The sequence below is a fragment of the Diospyros lotus genome, chromosome 3, assembly GCF_014633365.1.
Source record: "Diospyros lotus cultivar Yz01 chromosome 3, ASM1463336v1, whole genome shotgun sequence".
NCBI classification, from domain to species: Eukaryota; Viridiplantae; Streptophyta; class Magnoliopsida; order Ericales; family Ebenaceae; genus Diospyros; species Diospyros lotus.
In genome coordinates, this window is record NC_068340.1 from 5,505,421 (window position 1) to 5,519,973 (window position 14,553).

General features: G+C 39.7%; 1 protein-coding gene across 3 annotated transcripts in view; it reads right to left on the reverse strand.

The window, feature by feature from the left end:
• The window catches only part of LOC127797245 (pantothenate kinase 1), a 69,568-nt gene that overhangs the window by 29,460 nt on the left and 25,555 nt on the right, over positions 1 to 14,553 (reverse strand). The gene's annotated exons all lie outside the window — the stretch shown is intronic.

Sequence of the window (14,553 nt, forward strand, 5' to 3'; positions counted from 1 at the left end):
TTTGACGGTAGTCCGAGACAGACCCCCTCTGCCGAAGAGCTAAAAATCGCTCTTCTACCGACCCTTCTTGAGTGGGTCGGAATCGGTTTCGCAACAACAGCTTGAAATCCTCCCAAGTCCTCATTCTCCGCCTTTTTTCTTCCCACTGAAACCACGAGAGGGCAGGTCCTTCCAAACATACAGCTGTTGTATCCACCTTCTCTATATCAGTCAGCCCATTCATCGTGAAGTACCGCTCGGCTTTGAAAATCCAGCCATCTAGGTCACCTCCATCGAAGAGCGGCATTTCCAGCCGGCGTCCGCGAGATTCTGATCGCCAGCCACCCTCAACCCCCTCCGTTTCAGCTCGCCTCCCACCCGCCTCGGGCGTCGCCTCCTAGTCACCTACCCCCGGTGATTGTTCTCCCCACTTCTCCTTGTTCTTCCTTTCTCGTTGTTGCTCCTCCCATCTCGCTCTCATCCATTCGAACTGTTCCAACAAGGAAGCAACGTTCTTCTCCATAGATCGAATCTCTCTTCTCATGGCATTCGATTCACTCTTCATAGCGTCCACGCCTAGTTGTACGCTATCCAACCCCTTCTCTAAATCTCCCACTCGATCCGTTAAGTTCACCATTGGGATCGCAATGCTCTGATACCAAAATGATAGAATTCTAAGAATTGTAAGAATACTTGATTCAATAAGCAAAAGTCCCAACCGATTACAGCCCAAGAAGAAAAGAAAACAAAGCAATTCGAGAGGCCCTTGATCTCTCCTACTTCTGGAAAATTCTTCACCCCCCATGCTCACCACCAGCACCTCTCTTTTATTCCTTTTTCTCTAACGGAATTGGAATCTGCACATGCAGGTTGTTACACAACCTTGCAATTCCTACTCTACCCCTCATCTAACAGCTCATCTTCCTAATTCCAAAATTATCCCTGATTTCTTGGACACCTTTGGTATGTCCAGTGAATCGGTGGTCTATCAGATTTTTTTTTATGGAAAATAAAAAAACAGGCCCTCCTCGATAATCTTGGATTAAAGGAGATGTTGAAAGAGGAATCAAAGAACAAAAAAAGTAGGGGATGGGGCTAAGTCACTCTCGGCAGAACAAAGAGCGGATATAGAGGAGAAAGCATTTAATACCTTGATTCTCAGTTTGGGAGATAAGGTATTAAGGGAAGTATCTAAGATGACTACAGCCTTAGAAATCTGAAAAAAATTGGATAGTCTCTATCTAACAAAAATCTTGTCAAGTCAGTTATATCTAAAGACAAAATTCTTTACATTTAGAATGAAAGAAAATCAAAAGTTGCAAAATCATATAGATGAGTTCAATAAACTCTGCCTAGACTTAGAAAACATCAATGTAAAGTATGATGATGAAGATAGGGCATTAGTTTTATTGCACTCTTTGCCTCGGTTGTATGAGCACTTTGTTGATATTTTGCAACATAACAAGGATAAATTGTCTTTAGAAGATGTAATAAGAGCTCTAAATTCAAAAAACTTAAAGGTATAATCAGGAAGAAAAATCCTCCAGTGGTGATGTTCTAATTGCTAGGTCTAGGAGTTTTAAAAAGGATTCCAAAGGGAAAATTAAATCTAGATCTTAAGTCAAGAAATGGGAGGAATCCAGTTAAATGTTACCATTGCCAAGAAGAAGGGCATTTTAAGAGAAACTGTCCAAAGAGAAAGAAAGATTTCAAGGAGAAGAATGTATCGGATGGTGGAGCATTAGTTTGTGAGTTTGGGTATGATAGTTCTGATGCACTAGTAGTGTGTGAGAACATAGTGAAGGAAATATGGATTATGGATTCCAGTTGTTCCTTCCACATAACACCCAATAGACACTGGTTTGTAAATTACCAGGCCACTGATGGGGGCAAGGTCCTTCTAGGAAATGATTATGAGTGTAAGGTCCTAGGAATAGGAGATGTAAGGCTTAAGATGCACTACAATACCTATAGAACCCTTCAAGCTGTAAGGCACATTCCTGAATTAAAAAGAAACCTAATCTCTCTTGGTGAATTAGTTAGGCATGGCTATAGTTTTAAGGGAGAGGGAGGTACACTTAAGGTATCCAAAGGATCCCTAGTGTGTATGAAGGCTAGCCAACATAATGGGATATATGTTCTGCAAGCTGTTGCATTAAATGGGGAAGCAGCAGTGGCAGGTGATAAGGCAACCACAATATCAAGATTATGGCACCTTAGGATGGCTCATATAAGTGAGCTTGGCCTTAAAGAACTAGCCAAACAAGGGATGTTAAAGGGGGACCAAGTGGTAAGTTTAGATAAATGTAAATCTTGTATATATGGGAAGGCCACTAAGGTAAAATTTAATAAAACAACTATACACTCATCTAAGGGACCTTTAGACTATATCCATAGTGATTTATGGGGACCTGCCCAGACTATTACTTATGGTGGAGCTAAATACTTTTTGTCCATAATTGATGATTTATCAAGAATGGTATGGATTTATGTTTTGAAAACCAAAGAACATACTTTTGAGGCATTCAAAACATGAAAAACCATGATAGAAAATCAAAGGGGGAGGAAGATAAAGACCATTAAGACTGACAATGGTCTTGAATTCTACAATAAGGAATTCTCAGACCTATGTAAAGGGAGTGGGATAGTTCAGCATTTAACTGTACTAGGAAACTCTAGACAAAATGGCCTTGCTGAGAGGATGAATAGGACACTCCTACAGAGAGTTAGGTGCATGCTATTTCATGCCAACCTATCAAAGGCATTTTGGGGAGAGGCTATGAATACTGCAGCCTATGTTTTAAATAAGTCTCCATCAGCAGGTATCGAGTTTAAGACCCCTTATGAAAAATGGACAAGACATAAACCTAGCCTAAAACACCTAAGGGTATTCAGGTGTATTGCATATGCCCATGTAAAACAAGGAAAGCTGGAACCTAGGGCACATAAATGTATTTTTATAAGATATCCAGCTAAGGTAAAAGGGTAAGCTATGGAGTCTAGAACCTGAAAACCAAAGGATTATAGTTACAAGGGATGTCATCTTTGATGAGAAATCTGTAGCTAAGGGATTGCATGACAATGGTAGTACGGAGCCAACATCTACAATAGAAAATGCAGATATAGAACGGCAGGAAAATATACCTAGTGCAGAAACAATTGGCTCTCAAAGCCAAGATTTGGAACATAAGGTAGATCTAGAGGAACCCATAACTAACCAAGATTTTGACCCCCAGGAAAAGAGAAATGAGGGATTGGATGCAGAAGATGAACCTGACCAGCATAGGTATAATGTTGCTCGGGACAGGGAGAAAGGCAATCCAAACCTCCTAAGAGATATGGTTTTTCAGACCTGGTTTCCTATGCATTTACAAGTGCATCAGAGGTAATAGGGGAGGAACCCCTAACTTATGAGAAAGCTAGTCTCTAAGGATTCAAGTAAGTGGATTAAGGCTATGAAATCAAAAATTAACTCATTAAGAAAGAATGAGACTTGGACCTTAGTTGAAAAGCGTAAAGGGCAAATAATAGTGGGCTGTAAATGGCTCTATAAGAGAAAAGAAAGAGCTAAGAAGGATTTTAAGCCTAAATATAAAGCTAGGTTGGTTGCAAGAGGATTCACACAGGTTGCAGGAGTTGATTATAATGAGGTTTTCTCCCTTGTGGTTAGGCACACCTCAATTAGAATACTCCTTGCAATGACAGCTCACATGGATCTGGTGTTGGAACAAATGGATGTCACGATTGCGTTTTTACATGGAGAATTAGATGAAAATATTCTCATGGAGCAGCCTAAGGGGTTCAAGTCTAAAGGAAAAGGAGAGCAAGTTTGCCTTCTTAGGAAATCCCTATATGGACTAAAACAATCCCCACGTCAATGGTATAAAAGATTTGATACTTTTATGATTATACATGGTTTTGTTAGGAGTTCATATAATTGTTATGTATACTTTAAGCAAATATCAAACAACATATCCTTGTACCTCTTATTGTATGTCAACGATATGTTGATTACAAGTCAATCAAGGGAGGAAACCCAGCAATTAAACCTGGACTTAAAGTCAACATTTGAAATGAAAGACCTAGGAGAAGCAAGGAAAATATTGGGAATTGAAATTAAGAAGGATAAATAGGTAAGAACCCTAGGACTGTCACAAGAAAGTTATCTAAGGAAATTAATCCAAAGATTTAGAATGGCTGAAGCAAAGGTTGTAAGCACGCCATTTGCACAACATTTTAAGCTATCAGCAAGTCAATCTCCTATAAATGAGGAAGATAAGGTAGAAATGAGAGATGTACCATACTCAAGTGCTATAGGAAGCCTGATGTACAGCATGGTATGTTCTTGGCCAAATCTTGCACATGCCATGAGCGTGGTTAGCCGGTTTATGGCAAACCTAGGGAAGGCTCATTGGAGTGCAGTTAGGTGGATGTTCAAGTACCTAAGAGGATCATTAGGCATTGGTTTGGTTTATGGTGGAGCAGAAAAGGGAATAGAAGCCAAAATCCTAGGATATTCTGATACAGACTATGCAGCGGATTAGGATAGGAGAAGATCAACCACAGGTTATGTCTTTAAGATTTGGGATGCCACAGTGAATTAAAAGGCAAGTTTACAACATGTAGTAGACTTATCAACCACTGAGGTAGAATACATTGCCATAGTAGAGGCAATAAAGGAGGCTACGTGGTTAAAGGGGCTTCTAGGAGAATTGCTAGGGAGGAAGGTAGATACAACCCTAAAATGTGACAACCAAAGCGTAATTCACCTAGCAAGAAATCAAGCACACCATAAACACACAAAACACATTGATGTGCGACTGCATTTTATCAGGGAGATTCTTGAAAAAAGGGAGCTGAAACTAGAAAAAATGGTAGGAGAAGACAACGCAGCGGACATTTCACCAAGGTCGTTCTAGCAGCAAAGATGAAGCACTGCATGAAGCTACTCAACATAGCTTGAGGAAATCTAAGCAATCAAGCTTAAAGGGAAGCCGAAAGATGGAAGAAATGAAGCAGAAGCAGATCCTGGAAGATTGAAGATTGAAGGTGTGAGAAAATAATTAGGAGAGAAAAAAACCCTAAGAGACTAGCCTTTCTTAGCTTGTCATTTATAATAAGCATAATGGGCCTTAAAAATATGCACTTAATCTAATTACAAATAAAACACACACATATAATAATTATAATATATACTAATAATTCTAACACTCCCCCTCAAGCTGGAACATAGATATCATATGCACCAAACTTGTTACAAATATATTCCACTCAAGCACCCTTTAGAGAATTGGTGAAGACATCTGTAAGTTAATCATTGAAGTTAACAAACACTATAACAATAACACCTTCAACCATCTTTTCTTTAACAAAGTGACAGTCGATTTCAATATGCTTAGTCCGCTCATGGAACACTAGATTGGAAGCAATGTGTAAGGCAACCTGATTATCACAAATAAGCTTCATAAAAGAGACTTTACAAAACTTGAGTTCCTGCAAGAGTTGTTTAAGCCAGATGAGCTCACAAGTTGCATTAGCCATAGCCTGATACTTTGCCTCTACACTAGATCTAGCCACTACATTTTGTTTCTTACTTTTTCAAGAAACCAGATTTCCTCCCACAAGAACACAATATCCAGAAATTGACCGACAATCAGAAGGAGATCCTACCCAATTTGCATCTGCATAACAAATATTTGCGTGTTTCTTATCCTCATAGAGTAGCCCTTTACCTGGTGCTCTTTTGATATATCTTAGAATTCGGATAACAGCATCCCAGTGAGAATCACATGGAGAACTGAGGAACTAGCTAACTATACTCATAACAAAAGTAATGTCAGGACGAGTGACTGTGAGATAGTTTAACTTGCCTACCAGTCTCCTATACCTTTTAGGATCTGAATAAAGCTCCCCCTGTCCTACAAAGAGTCGGACATTCGGATCTATTGGGGTGTCAATTGGTTTGCAATTCATCATACTAGTTTCTTCTAAGATGTCAAGTGCATACTTTCTCTGAGAAATTGAGATACCATTTCTTGATTGAGCAACTTCAATACCCAAGAAATATCGAAGTTGGCCTAGTCTTTGGTTTGAAAGTGCTGATGTAGATGTTCCTTCAGCTTCTGTATTCCAACCTGATCACTCCCTGTGATAACAATGTCATTTACATAAACAACAAGGTAGATACATAAGGAAGAAGAATGGCAATAGAAAACCGAATGATCAACCTCACTTCGAGTGAGACCAAAGGCTTGAACCACAATGTTGAACCTGCCAAATCACGCCCGTGGAGATTGTTTTAGACCATAGAGAGACTTCTTGAGTTTGCAGACTATATTGGACTCCCCCTGAGCAACAAAACCAGGTGGTTGCTCTATATATACCTCTTCTTGCAAATCACCATGAAGAAAGACATTTTTAATATCAAGCTAATAGAGTGGCTAATGACGCGTAGCAGCCACAGAGAGAAAGAGGCGAACAGAGGTTATTTTCGCAACAGTAGAGAAAGTATTACTATAATCCAGCCCATAGATCTGTGTAAAGCCTTTGGAAACCAAGCAGGCCTTAAGACGTTCCACCTGGCCATCAAGACCCACTTTGGGAGTGAATATCCAACGACAACCAACGGGAGTCTTTCCTAGTGGTAAAGACACCAAATTCCAAGTACCATTTGAATGTAAGCAATCAATCTGATCTAACATAGCCTGGCGCCAACTAGGATGGGACAGAGCTTCACCTGTGGTTTTAGGAAAAGAAACAGAGGAAAAACTCGAAACAAATGCACTATAAGAAGGAGACAAATGATCATAGCATAAAAAGTTATAAATAGGATGGGGATTACGAGTAGGCCGTGTACCTTTGCGAAGAGCAACAGGGAGATTGTCGGGCTCAGGATCCAGGGCAGGAGGGACCACAGGCGGGGAGAGCGAGTCAGGAGAGTCTTGGGCTAGAGGAATGCTGGCGCCAGTAGTGGGATGAGGACGACGGTGATATGTAAGAAGTGGAGGAGCCGTGGTAGGTGGACCGAAAAACGGTAGGGTAGGCGCCATAGAGGAGACAGACGGACTCGAGGACGACAGCGGAAGAAAAGAAAAAGGAACAAGCAAAACCTGGTAAAGACATTGTGAATCAGGCTGAGCAACTGAAAAAAAGGACTGATGTTAAAAAAATGTGACATCAGCAGACAAAAAATAGCAATTCAGCTTAGGAGAGTAACACTTATAGCCTTTTTGCAACTGGGAATAGCCGAGGAAGATACACTTGAGAGATTTTGTAGCAAGCTTATCCTATCCAGGTGAAAAAGAATGCACAAAATAGATACATCCAAAAACACGAAAAGGAACAGAATAAAGTGGTTGTGTAGGGAATGAGGAATTTGCTCCTGTAACGTTGAAGATGGCATGCGATTGATTAGATAACATGCAGTTAGAACAGCATCACTTCAAAATTTTGGGGGAAGATTGGCATGTAAAAGGAGCGTCCGTGCAATCTTAATAAGATGGCGATTCTTACACTCAACAACACCATTTTGTTGAGGTGTGTAAGGACAAGAAGATTGATGCAGGATGCCATTAGCAGTCATAAAGGTAGTAAATGGAGAAGAAAAATACTCAGGGGCATTATCACTACGTAAAGTACGTATAGAAACTCCAAACTGTGTTTTTATTTCAATAGTAAATGTTTGAAAAATAGCAAACAACTTAGACCGACTCTTCATAAAAAACAACCAAGTGCAACGAGAAAAGTCATCAATGAAAGTAACGAAATATGAAAAACCAAGAGTAGAATTAACGCGACTAGGCCCCCATACATCAGAGTGCACAAGGGAAAAAGGAGTCTCAGGCCTATTATTGACTCGACGAGAAAAAGAATGACGAGCGTGTTTACCATGCTGACACGACTCACAATTAAACATGGACAATGACGACAAACTATGAACTAATTTCTTCAGTTTGGAGAGAATGAGATGACCGAGACGATAATGGAGAAGATCTGGGGAAGCAACACTAGTGCAAGCTATCAGTGAACTAGGCATAGCAAGATGATAGTGACCCTGTGACTCACGCCCGACCCCAATCGTCCGCCCCGTACCCTGGTCCTAAACACAAACAAAGGTAGGAGTAAAGAGAACATAACAGTTAAGGGTTTTGGTGAGTTGACTAACTAAAATCAAATTAAAAGGACTATCAGGAACATATAAAACAAAATTTAATGAGAAAGAAGAGGTTGGTGTGATTTGGCTGATCCCTTTAATTGCAATTTTGGTACCATCAGCCAAGGTAACAATAGGTAAATTATCAGAATAGGTAAGTGAGGAGAGAAGAAGTTCATTACCACACAAATGATCAGTGGAGCTATAATTTATAATCCAAGGACTAACAAATGAACCTTGAGAAACATAAGCAACGGGATTACCAGGATGAGATTGCTGGGTGGCTTGAAACTTTAGGAAGGCATCATACTCAGCTGCAGACATAGGTACCAATTGTGAACCTGGTGGAGATTAAGCAAGAATAGGATTGCTCTGAAATACATGAGTTGCATTGGTAGATGATGTAGGTGGAGCAGCTGGTCGACCATGTTTCTTCCAGCTCCCCAACTGTAGACATGAGCGATTATTATTACGTCCTCTACTTCCTCCAACGGTGGAAGCCTGAAGTACAAGAGCTGAAGATTCGGCTGCAGGAACAACATGAAAAGAAGAAGACATACCATGTGCACCTGTCATATTCAACAACCTTTTGAAAGAGTCCTTCATGGTAGGGCTAACGGAGCTGGTCAAGATTTGATATTTGATGGCATTAAACTCTAGTTTCAAACTGGAGAGAGCAATAACCATAAAAAAATTCTCTCATTGAGAAATCTGTTCGGTGCGAGTCATAGTAAAAGGAAGAAGAGCATCAAATTCTTGCATGAGAGCCTGAACCTGCCCCAGATAAGATTCCATGGACGACTCCTGCTTGTGATTCTTGATATTAGAGACCACAGTGAACAAATGTTGGATGTCGTTTGTATAACACTCTTTAGCTTCCTTCCACACATTAACACAAGTTTTAAAGGGGCGAAAGAGCTGTATGATGGATGGATCAATAGACTGCCATAGGAGGCTACATAACTGGGCATCAGCTTGTTCCCATCTTGCCCAATTAGCTTCTGGCACACTTTCAGCCTTTATGGTAAGATGATATGCTTGACCTTGCCCTTTGAACCACATTTTGACAAAGGCTGCCCATGAGAGATAATTGGCAGACCCTATCAACTTGACAGTGGTAATATTGGTTGTCCCAAGATTGGAGACAACAAAGGATTGAGAGGCAGCAGGGGCAACGGCAAAAACCGAAGCAGGAGTAGCACCGACAGAAACCGCATCACTGAAGTCAGACATGGTGAGGACTTTGACACCAGAAGTAGCTTTAGGGGTCGTTGGTGGTCAGATTTGGAGAATCTGGAGAAAGAAGACCAGTGGACGCACTGTCACGCATCGGCGTGTGGAGACGGACGTAGCGCATGGCGGCAACACGTGGAGGCGCGTGGCTAGTCCAGCGGCAACGATTCTTTGGCGGTCGGCCGATCTGGTGGTGACGAACCCTAGGGTGGTGGCGGTGTGGGGAGGTTGTGGCCAGACAATGGGGTTTCGGTATGGGCAGTGATGGTTAGGGTTTGAAAGTCACTAGAAAACAATACACAGCGACGGCTAGGGTTTTTGTCTCGCCGGTGGCTCTGATATCATGTGAGAAAATAATTAGTAGAGAAAAAAACCCTAAGAGACTAGCATCTCTCAGCTTGTTATTTATAATAAGCATAATGGGCCTTAAACCTATGGGTTTAATCTAATTACAAATAAAACACGCATATAATAATTATAATATATACTAATAATTCTAACATAAGGCTCAACTATGCAAATGGTGGAGAAAATTGTTAGAATTTGCATTAGTTAAGCATTCAATTCTCGGTAGTGGGCATTTAAATTGTAGGTAGGAATAATCTTGTATTTTATATTTTATGAGTTTAAAATATGTAATGTAACGATAACTAACTCTTAAAAGTTAGTACCGGTCCCTGTTATTTCTTTATTTGCATTTTTAGTCCTTGTTGTAACCGCCTCTATATCTTATAAATAGAGGCGGATAGGTTCTCGATTAGGGCATTCATTTAGTCCTTCTTTCTTGTTGTCTTGCACGGTCTCTGGAGAGAATTAAGAGAAAGCTTCGCTCAGTCCTTGAATTCTCGGGAGGAAGGGCTATTGTTCATAGCCAAAGAGTGTGTGAGAGGGAGTGTTGTATCCTATTGCTTTCTAGTGGATTCTGTCAAGCATCGGCAATCTGGAAGTAGGGCATTTTATGCCTGAACTAGGATAAGTTCTTACCTCTTTTCTTTCTGCTATTATTTTTTTTTTACTCTTAACATCTGTTACTCTATTTCCGTTCTTATCGGGTGAGATTTGGCTGTGAGAGAGTGGGGTTTCTTGTGTGATAATCGGTCCTAGATTCAACAGTTCCCTTTGCCTGATCGTCACAAACCAACTGCATAGAATTTATTTGAGTGCCTTCTTCCCAATTCCAGTGATGCATCAAGTTTTCCCTCAAACTATGTTCATTTCCCTCAGATCCAGCGACTCTCTTGCGTGAGATCTGATTGCAACTCTCATTCATATCCTCAAGATTTGATGAGACTCTTGCATGTGTGGCTCTTGTTGAGACTAAAATAATAGCATAAAAGATAAAGTTAACCCTCTATCTAATAGCTTAAACTTCTAAATCAAATGGTGGTTAATAATTTAGTATGGTATCAAAATAGATAAAGGTCCTAACTTCAAACCTCATTGCTAACTCAATATTTAAAATAGTTGCACGTGGTTAGACCAATTAACAGTGAAGCTTGGCCATAAGTGAGGGGGCATGTTGAGAGTAAAATAATAATAAAAAACTAAAATTAACCCTCTATCTAATAACTTGAGTTTTTAGATCAAATTGTAGTGAACAATTCAATAGCTGCAATCCTTCAGATCTAGTTGTGTGCGACTCTCTTGCGAGCATGATATCTGGTTGTGGCTCCCTTGCATTCGATTCTCTAGATCTCACATTCGATTGGGTTTCTCAATTACTCAAATCCACATTTCTCTAAGGGCTCGTTTTGTTTTTTCTGGTTCTTCGTTGTAGTTCGGGTTCTTGGTTTGTTGTTCTTCTCTCCATCAGATCTATGCTCTATTCTCTTCTATGTGGTTAGAGCAACCTTCAATCTAAAATTACAATGTCATCCACAACCAATGACATCCCAGATCGAGCTTCAACAACAGTCACGACCTCATCAATAATGGTCGCTATCCCTCATTTTTCTAGGCTAATTATCACAATTGGGAAACTAAATGGGAAAAATTATTCTGATTAGTCTTCAGCTATGGAAATCTGGTTCCTTGGTCACAGACTTGAGGATCACTTAGTGGAAACTGTTGCAAAGATTCTTGTGGGCAATCAACCTAATTGGTGGAAAGTGGTTATGCAATTGATATGTTTGATGTGGCAGACCATTGAGCCAAGTTTGATGCCTATTTTTCAACCTCTTTGTGCATGTAGAATCGTGCCTGCAAGCTATATACAAGTGAAATAACTTGTATCTATGATGTAATTGTTGCACACCTGTGACAAAATGAGTTAGACATGACTACCTATGAAACATGGACACAGACATGGGGACATAGGATGAGGGAACACGATATTTTTCAAAAAAGTAGGACATGACACAGTTAAGATATGTTAATTAATAAAATAGTTTTTAATATTTTTAATGGCATAATAAAGGATCAAAATTGTTTTCCAAACTCATAAATATGTGTTTAAAATTCATAAGCCAAAATTCCAAATGAATAACTGTAATCTAATTAACAATCAACTCATATCCAATCATCTTTGTCCCTCACAATCTAGTCGATATTTAATGAGCTAGACAATGGAAGCGTGAAGGGTATGAAAACTGAACAGTTATGCAATTAAAATATGGAAACAAAAAAGAATCATGCAATTACCAAGTAGAAAAACTGAAGATTCAAAAAGAAAACCCCTTACTTTTTAATCTTCAAAGTGTCTGCATTGGGGACACACACGTGTCCCCTCCAATATCCTTTAAAAAAAATTTAAAAAAGTATTGGGCATACCACGTGAATGTGTCTGATATGTATTGGAGGCATGTAAGAGTGTCGGATAGACCTTGATCACCAACTTTAATGAACTTATGTCTTTTGATGAAGGTGTGAAAAAGGAACAAGCATAAAGGGGATGTTTACTATTTTGCACCTCCATGGGATTCAACCAAAACTTTAGCCTACCAAAACACATAAATTGGGAAGTGCCTCTCTTCCACCTTTGACGTAGGTATCTCCAAATTACTTGTAGCTTCTTCCTCTTTTTGGTAATCATGGTGATTCTTTCCCTAGAGGCCATTCTGCTTTTGCTATTGCTCAGACCAGATCCCATCCTAGTTATGGAGATAACATAGGTGGATGTCGTGGTGATGGACGTGCTCATCCTTGGCCCCAGTATTGCAATCATGTAGGTTGCACCCGGGATACTAGCTATAGCCTGCATGGCCACCCACCTCGAGTAACTAATACAACTCAAATTGTCATTTGTAATTTAGAGAGTCAGGATGCCATCACCCCTAGTGGATCCTCTTTAGTGACCATCTCAATTAAGAGGGAGAGTTCAATTCCTCCAATTCCAAGCAACACAGCAAGCCACTTCACCTATACATAGCATCTTTTTCTCACACTGGTGATCCCACTACTTGCTTTACACAATTCCCTCAAATATCGTTACATAGGTTTCATAGATGTTTTTATTGCAAGATCTCATAGAACATTATGGACTAAACATGTCATATGTTGCTCTAGGCACTTGTGTGTGTTTGAATCAAATTGCTATCAGTTAACTCATTCATTTTCAGGGGCACCTCCTCCAATGCTTCATTGTTTTGTTGTACACAACCCTTTGCAATCCACATCCCCAAAGTTTCCCTCCCTCAATAGTCTTCTAGAAACAAACCACGATAAGGAAAACATGATCCAAAATCATGAGCAATTGTTGAAACTTAAACCTAATATTTGTGGGATATGAGCTATCATCACTGACATGCTGTCAAGCATCCATTTGCACCTTGGGCCAATAATCAAGATGTCTCTAGACATTAATCTTCCCAATAAAAACTAAAGATGGCAATACAAGGTATGTTATGTTCATATCACTTCACTTGCCAATTTCTCCTAACTTAGAGAGCAATGACTTGTTTCATTATCAACTCCATTATAGTTGTGGTAATCATGTCCAAGTTTTCAGTTCTCTCAGCAAAATGCTCAACTACTACTTTGATGTGAGTGGTCCTAAATATGGTGGATATGGGGTCATAAAAGAAAATACAAAATAAAAAACAAGATTATACATAATAATGTCAAAGTGGTGCCTATTGAAGATAAGATATGGGAGACGTGATTAAGAGAGTTTAGAAATATGAGAAGAAGGCTAATAAACAACCTGCGAGACAAGTGAAGGAAGTTTATAGCAAAGGAGAAGAGGAGGACCAACAAAACTTGGTGGGAAACTCTTAAAAATGGCATAGCATATAATGGCATTATAGAAGTTATGGCCAGAGATCAAGATAGCTAGAGGTTTAGAATTCATGTAGCTAACCTAACCTAATAGGATTAAGGATTGTGATTGTTGTTGTTATTGGTTCTCGTTGTCAAGGAAGACTCCCTCGAGCCTATCCAAGCTTTTGCATTTTGTACATCATAAACGAACAAGTAGAGGCATCCTTCTAAAAATTCCCATGAATGCGACTCCAAAGTCCAAATCTTCTTCTTTTCATCTTCTCCAACATCTCAGTGGTGAGCCTAAAGTTCTAAAATCCTCAGAAGAAACTTTTGAGTGGTGTAGACCTTTAAGACAAAACACAGGCACAGTAGAGCTGTAAGGCTTCCAAGCTAAAGTTGTTTTACCCAAATTGCATATCCCCACAACCAAAATCACACATAGAACAACTTTCTAGAACTTCAAGCATAAATAAGTTAGCATCACCTTTTGAAACCATAATATGTTCATCGTCTATTTGACATCTCATTCTCAATAATTGTTCATGAAACTCTACAACACCCCCCCCCCCCCCCCCCCCCCCCCCCAGCGGGGTGCCAACACCGCCAATATTAGTTTATAATTAAAGATGCATTGTAATAAGTAAGTAAGTAAATTGACAAGTACTTACAGACTAAATTTGAGAGCTCAGCATAAATAACTCAGCTCAATGAACCTTAGTCTCAACTTATTATGTCCAATCATACGAATTCATATTGTCTGTGCTTTTTGATTCCTTTTTCCAAGTTACACCTTGTTCCATACATAAAACCATATCCTTGTTAACATCCACAATGACCATTTTGTAAAAGCATTCCTCAGTTCCCAGCCCATTTTTCATTTCCCTCCCATCCTATTAGCACACACTCAAAATATTTTCCCTCCGATAAACAAATTTCTAAATTGCGTGGTGCAACAATTTTGACTACTTCCACTTCTTGTCTCCAATCAG